Source organism: Theropithecus gelada, chromosome 3, assembly GCF_003255815.1.
Source record: "Theropithecus gelada isolate Dixy chromosome 3, Tgel_1.0, whole genome shotgun sequence".
In the NCBI taxonomy this organism is placed as follows: domain Eukaryota; kingdom Metazoa; phylum Chordata; class Mammalia; order Primates; family Cercopithecidae; genus Theropithecus; species Theropithecus gelada.
In genome coordinates, this window is record NC_037670.1 from 174,318,651 (window position 1) to 174,335,546 (window position 16,896).

General features: G+C 46.5%; 1 protein-coding gene across 6 annotated transcripts in view; it reads left to right on the plus strand.

Moving 5' to 3' along the window:
* LRRC61 (leucine rich repeat containing 61) overlaps positions 1 to 16,896 on the plus strand; it is a 28,929-nt gene that overhangs the window by 2,039 nt on the left and 9,994 nt on the right. For 2 of the 6 annotated variants that reach the window (XR_003118665.1, XM_025380323.1), the window contains exons 1-2: positions 11,017 to 11,910; positions 14,453 to 14,622. The gene's annotated coding sequence lies outside the window, so the exon portion shown is untranslated. Of the gene's footprint in view, positions 1 to 11,016; positions 11,911 to 14,452; positions 14,623 to 16,896 lie in introns of those variants that run through there. The other 4 variants (XM_025380324.1, XM_025380325.1, XM_025380326.1 and 1 more) reach the window with 4 other exon arrangements.

Sequence of the window (16,896 nt, forward strand, 5' to 3'; positions counted from 1 at the left end):
CACACCTTTCACACTTACTGTCTGCCCCTCGACTCCTCCAGCTCTATTCACTCTTTATTGAAACCCCAACAGTAACTATTGCCCATGGGCCTGATTTCAACCCAGCTTCTCACTTAGCACCCAGCACAAGTCCTGAGCCACATGACTGTATCTCCCTAATATACATAGCATCTTCCCCCTTTCCTCATATTTCTATTTTTCCAATCCCAAACCCAGACCACACTTGGTTTATTGATGGCAGTTCCTCTAAACCCAGCCAAATCTCGCCAGTTAAAGCTGGTTATGCTGTCATGTCCCATACCTCTATTATCAAGGCTGCTGCACTTCCTCCCTCCACTATTTCCCAACAAGCTGAACTGATTGCTTTAACCTATGCACTCTCTTTCACCAAAGGAATGAACATTAACATTCACACTGACTCCAAATATGCTTTCCACATCCTCCATAACCATGCTGCCTGTTGGACCAAAAGAGGTTTTCTCACCACACAAGGCTCTTCCATTATCAATACCTCTCTAATAAAGGCCCTCCTTAAGGCTGCTCTCTTGCCAGCCAAGGCTGGGGTCATTCACTGTAAAGGACACCAGAAACCAACTGATCTTATTGCTAAAGAAAATGCTTATGCCAACAAAACAGCCAAGGAAATAACCAATGCCTCCACACCTGCTAATATTCCAGCCCCCACTCCAGAAGGCCAGTATTTTTCTTTCTCCTTTATCACTCTCACCTACTCTTCTTCTAAAAACCTGCTCTACCAGTCTTTTCCAACTCAGGGCAAGTGGTTCTTAGATCATGGAAAATTCATTCTTCCATAGCTTAATCCAGGAGACAAAGATTATTTTACTTATCATCTCTCCTGCATAGGCTCTGCAATAAAAGCTATTGAACTTCTCCATTCAGACCGCTGCTCATACCTATGGGAAAAGGGTAATACAATAGATCATTGGCTTAACAACAGGGAATCCCACTCATATGACAGAAAATGGGGACAAAAAGCTTTGGTACATAAAACATTATTCCTTCCCTGGCCTAAAAACTCATCACCACCTACATTAAAGCTAATATGCCTGATAACTGTTTTTAGAGAACTTATTTTATTAGGGTAATTCCAAGCTCAAAAATGTGCTAACTGGCACCTTGTTAGCTACATAGACATGCACCCTAGACCTGAAACTTACTGCACTAACTGATTATAAAATTTTCTTTAAGGTGTCCACGCAGTCCCTGGTCATGCTTGAAGCAGTCCTGAGAAACATCACCCCTACCCCAATAATCCCCAGAAAAAAATGGTATTTTCTTTATCTTTTCTTATAGCTTTATATTTTATACATAAAAAGACAGGAATGTCAGGCCTCTGAGCCGATTCTCAGCCATTGTAACCCCTGTGACCTGCACATATATGTCCAGATGGCCTGCAGGAGCTAAGTCTCGAGTAGCTGAAAAACCACAAAAGAAGTGAAACAGCCAGCTCCTGCCTTAACAGATTGACCAAACTTAAGACATTCCACCATTATGACTTGTTCTGGCCCTGCCCCAATTGATCAATTGACCTTGTGACATTCTTCTGGATGATGAATCTTATGATCCCCCGACCAGGCACCTTGTAACCCCCTCCTCTGCTAACAATAGAAAACTACCTTTAACTGTAACTTTCCACTGCCTACCCAAGTCCTATAAAGCTGCCTCTCTCCTACCTCCCTTCGCTGACTCTCTCTTCAGACTCAGCCCACTTGCACCCAAGTGAATAAACAGCCTTGCTGCTCACACAAAGCCTGTTTAGGTGGTCTTCTCTACGGACACATGTGACAGTTCAGAAAGGTGGGACAACTTGAAATGGGGTGGGCTGGGTGGGGTGGGTAAGGGTGTTCCAGGTGATAGGTAGATTTTAAAGTTTCTCGTTGGCAATCGGTTGAAAGGGTCAAGTTATTATCCAAAGACCTGGAATCAATAGAGAGAAATGTCTGGGTTATGATAAGGGATTGTGGAGACCAAGGTTTTATCATGCAGATGAAGCCTCCAGGTAGCAGGCTTCACAGAATAGATTGTAAATGTTTCTTATCAGACTTAAGGTCTATGTTGATGTTAATTCCTATTAGCTCTTCCTGAAATCCAAAAGGGAGGCGGATACAGTGAGGCATATCCAACCCTCCCTTCCCATCATGGCCTGAACCAGTGTTTCAGGTTAACTTTGGAATGCCCTGGCCAAGAGGAGGTGTGCATTCAGATGGTTCGAGGGCCTTAGAATTTTATTTTTGGTTTACATTACCTAGAAAGAGAGAGAGAGAGAGAGAGTGAGTGTGTGTGTGTGTTGTTATGGATACACACATACTGGATTATTTGACAGACACTGGAAGGGCTCACTGAGCCTTCTTGGCAGCTCCCTGGGGACCTACCTGGAGCCTGGAAAGCTAAAAACAACATTTCCCAGAAATCTTTGGAGCCAGCTTTTGCAAGACACTTGGGGATTGTGAAGAAGATGCACCTGGGTAAGTGTTAGTGGCAGAAATGAGCAACTCGAGGCAGAGGCCATGGACAGGATGGAGCTCTTCTGGCAAGCACAGTACTGGAGCCATATGGCCCCTCCAGGGCGAGTGAGGTTCTGCATGTAGTCTAGTCCCCAGGTCACTCATGCTAAGCTGTGGTGGTAGGGGTGGTGGCAGCTTGCTCATGTGGCACCGTGGCTGTATGCGTGTCTCCTAGGGTAAGTGGCAGCGGTGTTAGCTCCGTCACTGTGGCAGGAGCCGAAGGTATCTGGGGTCAGTGACTTTATGTGACCAGTTTTGCAGAATAGTTGTCAGCCTTGTTCCTGGATTTAACCTAGAAGCTCTTCCTCTAGCCCTGCCAAGGATTCTTGAACTATTTAATACACCTTAGAAAATGCATTTTTCCTTAAACTATTGATAGGTAGAGTTATGTCTATTGTTTGCACCAAAGAACCCTGGCTTATAGAAGAGAGTGATCAGCCTCTACCTCAGAGTACTGATTGGCTCAGAAGAAGGAAATAGGGAAAGAAAATAGGGTGGGGGCGATGGAGCTTTGGGTATGTCACAATTTTTTCTTTGAAAAAGACAGGGAGATGTCTGAAGCAAATGTGGCAAACATATAGTTACTCTTTGAGGTGTTTTTTGTGGGTATCTGAAACAATATTTTTTGTGCTTTTCTAGATGTTTAAAATGTTTTATTATTTAAAAACAATGTTTAAGGCTGGGCTTGGTGGCTCATGCATGTAATCCCAGCACGTGGGAAGGCTAAGGTGGGTGGATCCCTTGAGCCCAAGACCAGCCTGAGCAACATGGCAAAATCCCATCTCTACAAAAAAAACCACAAAAGTTAGTTGGGCACAGTGGCACACACCTATAGTCCCAGCTACTCGCAAGGCTGAGGCGAGCAGCTCGCTCGAACCCAGGAGGTCGAGGCTGCAGTGAACTGTGATCACACCACTGCACTCCAGCCAGGGTGACAAAGCAAGACCTTGTTTCAACAGATAATATTATTATTATTAAAAATAATATTTATTAGTTATTATTATATATATTTATTATTTTTTAAAAAATACATACAAGTGATGAAGTAGGCAAAGATGTCGCTAAAAGGACACAAAAAGCAATGACTATAAAAGACTGACAAACTGAACTTCATTAAAACCAAAATTCATTAAAATCGAACGTCATCATGATAAACTTCTGTCCTGCTAACACACGATGAAGGCGGAAACGGCAAGCTACAGCTGGGGAGGATCTTTACAATCCATACACCTGGCAGAGGATATGCAGCCGAAGATGCTAGCAACGCCTACAAATCAGTCAGGAAAAGACAACCCAATACTGAACAGCACTTCCAAAGTGGATATGCACATAGCCAAAAAATACAGAAAAGATGCTCAGGATGGAAGGAGTAAAAAATTATAAGGAAAATATGTTGTATGTTTTATATACTAATTCGTTATTAGCATTCAACATATTTTACTGCAGTTTTTGATTAGGAAGGACATTCCTATGAAATAAAATTCAAAAGGTACAAATTAGCTCACAGTGAAAATGCCCTCTTTGCCCCTCAACAACAGTTCCCCTCCCTGGGTCATTGTTGCAAGTTCTTGTATGTCTTTTCCAGAGAGACTCTGGCATGTAGAAGTAAACATATACATGCTTCTGTATATTCATACATGCATGTATCCTCCCCTTTTTAAAACACAGACACAAACACTCCCAAGACTATACTCTTTTTTTTTTTTCACTTAATGACGTATCCTGAAAAGTCAGTCCACATCAGTACACAGTTTCCTTATTTTTAAAAATGAATGCGTAGGCCGGGCGTGGTGGCTCATGCCTGTAATCCCAGCACTTTGGGAGGCTGAGGTGGGTGGATCACCTGAGGTCAGGAGTTCGAGCCCAACCTGACCAACATGGAGAAACCCCGTCTCTACTAAAAATACAAAATTAGCTGGGCATGGTGGCACATACCTGTAACCTCAGCTACTCAGGAGGCTGAGGCAGGAGAATCCCTTGAACCCAGGAGGTGGAGGTTGCAGTGAGCTGAGATCACACCATTGCACTTCAGCCTGGGCAACAAGAGTGAAACTCTGTCTCAAAAAACAAACAACAAAAATGAATGCCTACTATCCCATCATGTGGATGTACCATGCTTTCTTTATGCAATACACTGGGCCTGTTTTTAGACTTTTTATTCCATTCCATTAATCTGGCTGTCAATACATTGCACAAATACATAGTGTTTCGACTGTAGTAGCTTTAAATATATGTTGATATGTGTCAGGGCTTGTTCCTACCAACCCCCGGCCATCGCTATTCTTTATCTGAATTTTTCTAGCTATTCATGTTTATTTTTCCATCTGAGCTCTAGAATCTGGTTCTTTTTTTTTTTTTTTTTTTTTTTCTTGAGGCGGAGTCTCACTCTGTTGCCAGGCTGGAGTGCAGTGGCTCGATCTCAGCTCACTGCAACCTCCGTCTCCTGGGTTCAAGTGATTCTCCTGCCTCAGCCTCCCCAGTAGCTGGGACTACAGGTGTGTGCCATCATGCCCAGCTAATTTTTGTATTTTTAGTAGAGAAAGGGTTTCACCATGTTGGCCAGGATGGTCTCTATCTCTTGATCTTGTGATCCACCCGCTTCTACCTCCCAAAGTGCTGGGATTACAGGCATAAGACACCATGCCTGGCTGAGAATCTGGTTCTTAAAAGTTCCTGTTGGAATTTTTCCTGGGATTATGTTAAATTGGTAGCCTATTTTAGGGAGAACAGATATCTTTTAGATATTTAGTCCTCCTGCCCCTGAACGTGATACACTTTTCCATTTATTCAGGTCTTCTTTTTGTTGTCTTTAGTGATGCTTAAAAGTTTGGGTTTTTTCACATAGATTTTGTGCATTTTCTGCTAAGCTTTTTCCTTGATGCTTAATCTTTTTTTATTGTTAGTAAACAGCTGGAGTCTTTCCTTCCTTCCTTCATTTATTTATTTAATGAATTTCCTTCTGTTGTGCAATGGCACGATCTCAGCTCACTGCAACCTCTGCCTTCTGGCAGTGATTCTCGTGTCTCAGCCTCCCAAGTAGCTAGGATTACAGGCGTGCACCATCATGCCTGGCTAAGTTTTTGTATTTTTAGTAGAGACAGGGTTTCTCCATGTTGGCCAGGCTGGTCTCGAACTTATGGGCTCAAGTGATCTGCCTGCCTTGGCAGCCTCCCAAAGTGCTGGGATGACAGGTGTAGGCCGCTGCGTCTGGCCTTCCTTTACATTTTCTAACTGGTTGTTGTTTGCATAGATGGTGGCTTTCGATTTCCATTTATCGATATTAAAGCCAGACACCTTACTGAATTATTTTATTAGCTCTAGTAATTTTTGTCAGTTAATTATCTTGTGTTTCTCATTTATGCAATCAGGTCACTTGAAATGATGATAATTTTACCTCTTATCTTTCAGTTAATAAGCCTCTAATTTCTCTCTCTTAACTACTGGTGTAGACTAAAACCACCAGAACAATGTTAAATGATAACAGTAATAGTATATGTGATTCTCTTATTCTTGAATTCAACAGGAATACATTTCATGTTTTCCATGTAAGCATTATACTGCCTTTCAGGTTGAGGTGGATATATTTGATCATGCTAAGAAACATCTATTTCTATTTCACTACAATCTAGTTATTATCCAGATGGATATTGAGTGTTGTTGAATCCATTTCAGTAGCTGAGGAAATGGATTATGACTTTTCTCTTTAAATCTATGACCACCAAGAATACATCTGCAGTTGAATGGGGTTGGGTTTATTGGCTCCTTGCAAGGAGGAAGAAAGTAAACCAAGAGGAACTATGGGGTGTCTCACAAGAGGGTGTTAAAAAGGACTTTCTATAGGACAGAGCTTGTTTTAGTAGATTTGGGGGAGGGTGCGAGAAAATGGGGATTTCCTCTCAATGGGATGATGTCGGGAAGTAGGGGCAATTCTATAATTGTGTATTTTTTAGTCAATTCTTATGGAGAAGACGTGAAGAATAGAGTGAGGCTAAAGCTATGATGGTGAAAAGCAGTAGTCATTTGTATCAGCCAGGATAGGGAGGTTTCCTGTGGTTTGGATAATGTTCTTGTTTTGTCTGTGCTCAGAGATCATTATGGAGTGGTCTTATCTCTGCCAAAAGACACGAGGGATTTCTGGGAGTACCACAAGCTAAGACAACCACATGGAACAGATTCTTTCCTGGAGCTTTCAGAGAGAGTACACCACCTTGATTTCAGACTTCTACCCTCCAGAACCAAGAGACAATACCTTTCTGTTTTTTAGGCTATCCCGTTTGTGGTATTTTCTTACTGTAGTCCTGGAAAACTAATAAAGATGCCAAGTTTAAAATGTACAGAGTTGCCAGGTGTGGTGGCTCATACCTGTAATCCCAGCACTTTGGGAGGCCGAGGCAGGCGGATCACGAGGTCAGGAGTTCAAGAGCAGCCTGGCCAATATGGTGAAACCCCGTCTGTACGAAAAATACGAAAATTAGGCAGGTGTGATGGCACGGAGCTGTAGTCCCAGCTACTCAGGAGGCTAAGGCAGAAGAATCGCTTGAACCTGGGGAGCCAAGATTGCACCACTGCACTCCAGCCTGGGTGACAGAATGAGACTCCATCTCAACAACAACAACAACAAAACAAACAAAAAAATGTACAGTTTTTCAAGATTCTTCTAGGGGGCCTGTGAGCCCAGAAGTTTGCTTTAGATCAGTGTTTTTCAAAAGCTTACATATACCGTGTGATTCTGATGCATTTCACTCCCTTAGGGGTTTATTTTTAAAGTCATTTTCTGGGCTCGTTCCAGACCCACAGAATGGGTGTGGGCCCTGTATTCTGCATTTTCAAACAAGTTTCCGAGGTCCTTCTACATCCCAAACCACTGCTGAAGTAGGTAGATACCTGGGCTGTAGACAAAAATTTGGATTTAATCTTTACCTGGTCTATTACTGAGCAAGTAAGAGTTAAAGTATACACTCTACTGGGAAAATCCCCAGTTCCAAGTCGAGTGACTCTGACACATATTCACTGCACAGCATTTGTAAAATTGGGGGTGTGGAACAGATTTTTTTTTTTTTTTTTTGAGACAGAGTCTTGCTCTGTTGCCCAGGCAGGATGGAGTCCAATGACGTGATCTCGGCTCACCACAAGCCCCGCCTCCTGGGTTCAAGTGATTCTCCTGCCTTGGCCTCCCGAATAGCTGGGATAACAGGCATGCGCCACCATGCCTAGCTAATTTTGTATTTTTAGTAGAAACGGGGTTTCTCCCTGTTTCTCAGTCTGGTCTCGAACTCCCGACCTCATGTGATTCACCTGCCTCGGCCTCCCAAAGTGCTGGGATTACAGGCATGAGCCACCACGCCTGGCCCAGAACCGACTTCTTAAGAGTCTGTCTAGCTCTGACATTCCACAAGGCTATGAAATGGTCCAGGAAGAGTTAGGGCAGGCTAGCAAATTCAGGTGCCTTTGCCTTTGGGAAGATGGAGGCAAAGCACTTTGTCCATCCAATTACTTTGTATTTATTTATTGTTTGTTTGTTCGCCCTGACTCCAGTCTTGACAATTACTCTACATTTTAAAACACTGTTGGGACTAACCCCACCAGCCTCTCCCCTGACCCGAGACAGAGTTAGCAGCTAATGTAGCTACTTCCCACTTTCTGTCACCCCTGCAAACGGGGCAAACAGGGATGCTGTATCTGGAAGCTCTAGAGGCAGGAGCCAGTCCTATTTATCCTTTTGTAAAACACCTACCAAAACGAGATGATTTTAGGTCCTCCCTCCTGAAACTCGGCTTGGCTGCAGTGAGAAGTTTTGCACCTACAGGAAGATCAGCATTTCCTTCCATTCGTCCTCTCCCAATCCATCCCTGACTGGTCTGTTGCCCTCTTTTGAGTAAGAAACTCCTTGTTTTAGAGTGTTTCTGGATTAATGCTAGAAAGGGACCAGCTCTGAGCCAATAGTATGGATCCCATGTAACAGTACTCTTACCAGAAAAGGGGTTTCATCCCAGACCCCAAGGGCAGGTTCTTAGATCTTGCACAGGAAAGAATTTAGGGTGAGTCGCAGAGTACAGTAAAGTTAAAATGGTTTATTAGAAACTAACCTCTTAGAGTAGGGTGTCCTCAGGAAGCAAGAGGAGGAATGCCCTACCTCAAATGTAATGCTTCCTTGTGTAGGATATTAGAGCTAAGAATAGTGTATTTTATTATAAAGGCTTGTGATCGGCTTGTGACAGACTATTTGTATTGTTACTCTCTTGTGCAATTAATTTCAGCAAACATTTATGAGTGGACTATTATCTTTAGAGCAAAACATAGTTTTAATTAAGAATGCCTTTTTCCAGGCTGGGTGCCATGGCTCATGCCTGTAATCCCAGCACTTTGGGAGGCTGAGGCGGGTGGATCACTTGAGGTCTGCAGTTCGAGACCAGCCTGGCCAATATGGCAAAACCCCGTCTCTACTAAAAATATAAAAATTAGCCAGGTAAAGTGGTGCATACCTGTAATTCCAGCTACTTCGGAGGCTGAAGCAGAAGAATCACTTGAACCCGGGAGGCAGAGATTGCAGTGAGCCGAGATGGTGGCACTGCACTCCAGCCTGGGCAACAGAGTGAGACTCCAAAACAAAACAAGAATGCCTTTTTCCATTAACTTGTTTCCTCAACAATAAACATCTTGTGATCAAGAGTGCTAACTTCCTGGGAATGCAACCCAGCAGGTCTTGCCTTCCCCAACCTTTATTTAGGATAGAGTCACTCTGGTTAGGACGCCTCTGACAGTACAACCCAAATCATTGGTGGCTCATGAAAAGAACTCACTCCTTGGCTAAACTTGAGTCAGTCTCCTCTCAGTCCTCTTTTTGAATAGGCCCTGACCCTGGGCTGGCCCTTAGCTCACTTAGTTCAGTTTTAGCAAGAATCCTGCTGAGTCAGTTCAGCAAAAATCCCCTACCCTTGGTATCTGATCACCTTGGCTTGCATTCAGCAAAAAATCTCCCTAGCCTTTGTGTGTCCTCTCAGTAATTTTCCATCTGCTGACCTCCACCCTGTTGCTTAACTATAAATCTCCACCTGTCCTTGTATTTGATGTTAAGCCTGATCTTTTTGCCTCTACTGCATAGCCCCTATTGCAGCTGTTCTTGAATAAAGTCTCTCACCTTAACAATTGTTTGAATAATTTTTCTTTTAGTCCCATTTCCTACTGTAACACACTGTGTGAGTCTCAGTTTTCTCATCTGTATAACGGAGGAAACTAATACTTCCATCTCTAAGGCATACAGAAGATCAAGTGAGATTAAAAATAACTTGGGTATGGCTGGGCAGGGTGGCGTACACCTGTAATCCCAGCACTTTGGGAGGCCAAGGCGGGCAGATCACTTGAGGTCAGGAGTTCAAGACCACCCTGGCCAATATGGTGAAACCCTGTCTCTACTACAAATACAAAAATTAGCCAGGTGTGGTGGTTCATGCCTGTAGTCTTAGCTACTTGGGAGGCTGAGGCAGGAGAATCGCTTGGACCCAGGAAGTGGAGGTTGCAGTGAGCTGAGATCACACCACTGCACTCCAGCCTGGGCAAGAGAGTGAGAATCCATCTAAAAAAAATAAAAATAAAAACAAATTACTTGGATAAAGTGTAAAGATAAAAATCACTATTCTTGGGCAGGGGTCCCAGCTGTAGCCCAAGCTGGAGAACTAGACTGGCTTGGCGTTAATTTGCTTGGGACAGGAGGAGGGTCATCTGAAAGAGATGGGAAAAGCTAAGGTTGCGCCTGGGAAGACTAGGGAAGCCTGCCCCCAGGACAGCCCCTTGAACATGTGCAACTCAGGAGGTGGAAAGAAATTCAAGGTAGCCAGGGAGACAAAAGTTGTTCATTTGGTGCACATGTGGAACCAACATGGGACAAAGAGGCATTTTGCGCTCGCCCAGAGAACGTGACTTCTTTGGCTCCCGCACAATTTGTAGCCTGCAGGAGTGGCAGAGTACCCGAGTGGATGCAGGCCCACGTGTTCTCTGGGTTGGGTGTTTAGAACTTCTGGGAGTCATCAGGCAGCAGGTATTTGCCCCAGTGTCAGAGGTGTTTAAACCAAAATTACTCCATCTTGAATAAGGGCTGAGTAAAATGAGGCTGAGCCCAACTGGGCTGCATTCATAGGAGGTTAGGCATTCTAAGTCACAGGATGAGATAGAAGGTTGGCACAAGATACAGGTCATAAAGACCTTGCTGATAACACAGGTTTCAGTAAAGAAGCCCGCTAAACCCCACCAAAACCAAGGTGGCAATGGGAGGGACCTCTGGTGGTCCTCACTGCTCATTATGCGCTAATTATAACGCTTTAGCTGCTAAAAGACACTCCTACCAGCACCATGACAGTTTACAGATGCCATGACACCATCGCGAAATACCCTATATGGTTTAAAAAGAGGAGGAACCCTCAGTTCCGGGAACTGCCCACCCCTTTCTCTGAAACTAATGAATAATCCAACCCTTGTTTAGCATATAATCAAGAAATAATCACAAAAATGGGTAACGAGTAGCCCTGGGGCTGCTCCGCCTATGAAGTAGCCATTCTTTTATTTCTTTGCTTTCTTAATAAATTTGCTTTCACTTTATGGGCTTGCCCTGAATTCTTTCTTGCATGAGATCCAAGAACCCTCTCTTAGGGCCTGGATCGGGACACCAGGAGACACCCTGGATGGGTTTCCTGAACCGACAGATGAGCCTTCCACGCGGGGAGACCTGGATTCTTATCGTCTTTGTGGCTCCTTCCGTTTGCACGTGCGGACGAGGCCCGGGTCGCACTCTGGTGGTCAGCCTGGCACGCACAGCACCGGCGTGTAGGGGTCCTTGGGTGCCACCGAGTCCAGGAGGAAATTTAGGCCGCCATCTGTCCGGAGACTGGCACATGTGACCACCCACCAACATGTATTGAATAAGGGCCTGGAGGTCCTTTCTCTAAGGCCGCACCGATAAACGATTACCAACTGTCAACCTCACGGCCCCTTCGCTTCCGGCCGCACTGCCGCGCTTCCTACGCCTGCGCACTCAGGGGCCGCAGGCAGGAGGAACGTACCAACTGCGGGGCGGGGGGTGCGCGCGGAGACCCCCGCGAGCTGCGTTCCCGGAAGTAACCCCTGGTGCATCCCGGAATCCAGGGCGCCCACTACGGCCTTTGGCCAGGACCTTGGGTGCGTTCCAGGAGCTCAGGCCTGCGGCGCTTGGAGAAGGGCGTTGGCCAACCCGTCGGGTGGTGGGCAAGGGGCCCAGGGGTCAGGGGCCGGTAAGCGGCTGGCGGCGGGGCTGCGGCTCTTACCTGCCGAGGAGGCGCCGGCTCTGCGGTGCGGAGTTGCGCCGGACTTCCCAGCTTGGCCAGTGGCTCCGCGGGCTGCCGACTCCACCCCTCAGGTAAGCGGAGACTGGGCCGCAGAGGTTCAGGGGAGGGGGCGGCTGTCGGGACCGTGCCGGCGCCGGGGGCCACCTCCTTGGCCAGCCTTGCCCCAGCTCCCAAACACACTGGGCGAGGCCAGAATCTTCCGGAACAGCCAGCGCTTACCCATCGCTCCCTCTGTGCAGAGAACTGCCCTGAAATACTATGATATTAACTCGTTTAACCCTAACAATCTCATGAGGCGGGTGCTGTTACTATTGCCATAGTGTAGACGAGGCTCTGATATGCTCTGACTCCATTGTTAAGCCCTAAGCTTCCAGAAAAAAGCAGAGTGCTGCCATGTCGTTTGAATCACATCTCACTTTGTGTCATTTTTTTTGCACAGTATGAAACCCAATGATGCATGATTATTATTCAAAACATCTTGCTTAGGATTTTTTTTTTTTGAGACGGAGTCTCGCTCTGTTGCCCAGGCTGGAGTGCAGTGGCGCGATCTCGGGTCACTGCAAGCTCCGCCTTCCGGGTTCACACCGTTCTCCTGCCTCAGCCTCCCAAGTAGCTGGGACTACAGGCGTCCGCCACCACGCCCGGCTAATTTTTTTTTTTTTTTTTTTTTGTATTTTCAGTAGAGACGGGGTTTCACTGTGTTAGCCAGGATGGTCTGGATCTCCTGACCTCGTGATCCGCCCGCCTCGGCCTCCCAAAGTGCTGGGATTACAGGCGTGAGCCACCGCCGCCCGGCCCGGCCGCTTAGGCTTTGTAGGTAGTCAAATTTGCATGTGGGACAAAACCCCAAAACACAGTGGCTTGCTCTCCTCTTTTCCTTTCACACGTTCATCTCTTCCAATCCCTTTCTCTCACCACCTTTCAATCTTCTCACAGATGTTGTGGAGGAAGATGAGACTTGTGGGCCCAGCAGGGCCCACTGCTGGGAGTGGAGTAGACACTCCCTCCCCCACACAGTGCTGGAGTTGAGAGCAGAGGGCGGGAGGGCCTGGGCGGAGTGAGGAGTGAGAAAGGCCTGGCATAATCATGGAATGCCCAGGGTGGGGTTCTACTTCTCTTGCAGGCACAAGAGAAGTAGAAGAGTGGCCCCTTTCCTTCTGGGCACGCACTTGGGAAAAGGCTTGGTAAGACCAGTAAGAAGAACGTGTCTAATTTCTTGAACCAGTGTGCGGAGGTGCTTCCCAGCCCCGGCTAAGCCAGGTCACTCAGCCAGCCGCTGGCTGCCTTTACAGATGTACGGCTCCCCCTGAACAATCAACACGCCTGGCTCTCAGGCATAAGCTGCCTCACTTCCCTCCTGCACTGCACTCCAGGACTTGCCTGTCACCAGATCCGTCCTACTTCCTCTGTCAGGAAAAATAAGATTTCTTCCTGGTCTCTGAGGCCGATCCCTTCCACCGCCTGTGCCCTGGATCCCTTTCTCTAGGAGCTTCTCTTCCCTGTGTAGTTAGCCTCCTCGCTCTTCCCAGGGCATCTTCTCTCTGTTTAGGGACCCAGCCAAGCCTTTGCCCTCCCACCCCCACCTCCAGCATTCCTGGTTCCTGCTTCTCCCCTACTTCCTGCTGGACCGCGCACTGAAGGGACCTTTGACCCCGTTGACCACTGCTTTTGGAAAGTCTTTTCTTGGTTTCCCTAACTTCACTTTACTTTGGTTTTTCTTTGTCTCTCTCCTCTGCCTCTCAGTCACCTTTGAGATCTGCTCATCCTCTCACCTCCCTGTATCGTCAGCATTATCTGGGCAGCACCCTCTGGTGTTTTCCCTCAGTTTCTCTAGAAACTTGCCTGAAGATTTGCCCCAAAATAGCCCACATGGACCTGTATGAGTAAAGAGGATCACTATGGAGTCTCTCTCCATCGTTTCCTCCTCTTCCACTCAAGGCTTAGGCGTGGGCCACCTCCTGAACAGCTCTCCCCACAGTCTCCTCCACCCGCTCTGCCATCACCCCGCCCTGCCATCACCCTGGCCTGGCCCTCTTTCCCTTTTGCCTCCCAGGGATGTGCCTGCTTCCTGTGAGGTCTGGCTAGGGCGCTTTCCTGACTGCCGCCCACATGATCGACTGTGGGCAGGCGTGCAGCCCAAAAGGCCATGCCTCAGCTTAGAAGCCCTTGGAATCTTGTCTTGTTGTGGTTGTAGGCCTCCAGTGTGTTGTCAGCTGTGGTGATGTGTGTCACAAGTAACTTCTTTTTTTTGAGACAGGGTCTGGCTCTGTTGCTTAGGCTGGAGTGCAGTGGTGCGATCATGTCTCACTGCAACCTCCACTTCCCTGCTCAAGCCATCTTCCAGCCTCAGCCTGCCAAGAAGCTGGGACCACAGGCATGGGCCATCACAGCTGGCTGATTTTTTGTGTTTTTTTTTTTTTTTTTGTAGAGATAAGGTTTTGCCATGTTGCCTAGGCTGGTCTCAACCTCCTGAGTTCAAAGCAGTCCACCCACCTTGGCTTCCCAAAGTGCTAGGATTACAGGCGTGAGCCACCACACCCAGCCACAAATAACTTCTTAGTAATAAAGTACTGGAATTTGTCAATGACTTTCTTTTTAAAATTTACATTTTAGATTCATTTGGATTGAAGGTTGACTCTCAACAGTGCCAGCTGCACTGTCATCCTGAAGTACTCCCGTGGAAGGGAACATGGTGGTGTTACTGTTGTACCAGTGATGACACAAGATCCCAGATCTCCCTGATGGGTCTGCGGGGATTGAAGATTGTGAAGCAATAGCCTAAGGTAAACAACCCCTTGCAAGATAGTATTTCTCAGTAGGTCAGCCTGGGGGCCCCCCAGGGATCCCTCCCTGCCTCGTAGCACCGTACCCTGCTTTCCCCCTGGTCTAGTAATGAGCCCATTTCTAGGTTGTCATCTCATCCTGAGCCCCAAGTGCCAGCCAGGCAACTACTCTCTTCTATTCATATCTTGAATGCACAGTGCTGGCTCATAGTAGACATTTGATGACTTTCTATTAAATGATTGAGTGAATCAAGAGTATCTACAGAGTATAGCATTTATGATGAGACAAAGCTAATTGGGAAACAGAACAAGATTGGTGTCCTGGGGTAACTGAATAGGTCTTAAGATGAAGATTTTGGGGTGTGCTAGGTGCAGTGGCCCACACCTGTAATCCCAGTACTTTGGGAGGCTGAGGCAAGGGAATTGCTTGAGCCCAGGAGTTCAAGACCAGCTTGGGCAACATGGTGAAATCCTGTCCCTACAAAAAACACAAAAATTAGCTGGGTGTGGTGGTGCACATCTGTAGTCCCAGCTACTTGGGAGGATGAGGTTGCAAGGATTACTTGAACCCAGGAGGCAGAGGTTGCAACAAGCTAGATCATGCCACTGCACTCCAGCCTGGGTGACAGAGCAAGACCCAGTCTACAAAAAAAAAAGATTTTGGAGTGTGACCCTGTTCTGCAGACGGCCTGTGGAGGCCTGGATGTTCACACTCTGAGGTTGCAGTTTCCTCAGTCATGAAGTGTGAGTTAAGTCCCCTCCAGTGTGACATCCGAGAGCAGTTGTGGGCCCAGGACAGCAGCCTGTGTTTCCCTTGCAGCTTTACCTAGCCCCTCCACAATCATCACCCTGCAGTAGGCCTTCAGTTCTTGGATTTATTGGTGGCTGAAAGTTCTTGCGAGATGGGCTTGAAGCTGTTGCCACTTAACCCTTCTGAGGCTCTTCTGGCTGGAAGGAGCTCCTCTTTCTGTCCAGAGTCTTGCTTGAGCCTTCTTAGCCGTCTTGTCACCTGTTATATAGGCAGCCCTGCCATCTCTGGTGACTCTTTTTAAACATTACCCTGGTGAGTAATGTTTAACATCACTCATTGTCAGATCTTTTTTATCTTTTTTTTTTTTTTTGACTTTCAGTACCAAAAAGTCTTTATTCATTATATCTTTCCAGAGAAAGGAGAAGGGAAGTGAAAAGGGTCAGCATGTGTGTTACAAAGTGATTAGGAAATGGGAAAGGAAGTACCTGGTACAGAAAAATCAGTCATCCAATAGATGCATCCCAGAGATGGAGTAGCCAAAACCCAAGGGGCTTGGTCTCCTGCAGTTCAGGAATGAGGGGCCAGGGATTAGGGAAGGTACAGGCCTTTCTACCCTCCCTCCCTGCCCCTAAATTCAAGATTTCACATAAAGCTTTGGTTTCTAGCATTAAACATGGGGTTACATTCATCTGTCTCCTTTTAAACAATCTTATAGCCACTTTGACATAAGTTCTTGCGCTGGGCCGGGTGTGGTGGCTCACCCCTATAGTTCCAGCACTTTAGGAGGCCAAGGAAGGAAGATTGCGTGAGCCCAGGAGTTGGAATCCAGCCTGGGCAACATAGTGAGACCTTGTCTCTACAAAAAAATAGAAAGAATTAGTCAGGCGTGTTGGTGTACACCTGTAGTTCTAGCTACTTGGGAGGCTGAGGTGGGAGGATTGCTTAAGCCTGGGAGGTTGAGGCTGCAGTGAGCCAAGATTGTGCCACTCCACTCCAGTCTGGGCGACAGAGCAAGACCTGGTCTCAAAAAGAAAAAAAAAAAAAAGGTTTCTTGCACCTACACAAAATTCCCAAGTGACTTGGATATATACTCATATTCCTTTGCCTGGTCTCCTGACCCCACTTCTATGTGGAAGCCCCTGGTCGCTTCTCCCTCCTTTGAGATTACAGATTAAGTAGGTTTGATCCATCCAAATAAAGCAGTATCTTAAGTGTTTGGGGTGAACCACATTGACTCAGGTTGGGAACAAGAGATGGAGGGTTCCTAATTTCTTCAGGTTGTTCACATACATCATTTAAGAGTTGCAGAGACAGCCCAAGAATTCAATATATGCTTGTGTGGGTATGTAGGTTTTCTTTTGGGGGAGGTGGATAGAGAACTAGGTAGGATAGAAGTCAAGTTTTTAGGGCAGAAGATCTGGTCCAAAATAGGAAATAGAGGAAGGGGAACACAAAGAAAGGATAGTTCAAGATCCTTACTTCAATACGAGGGTCCCCCAAACTCATGTTTTACATCCTTTTTG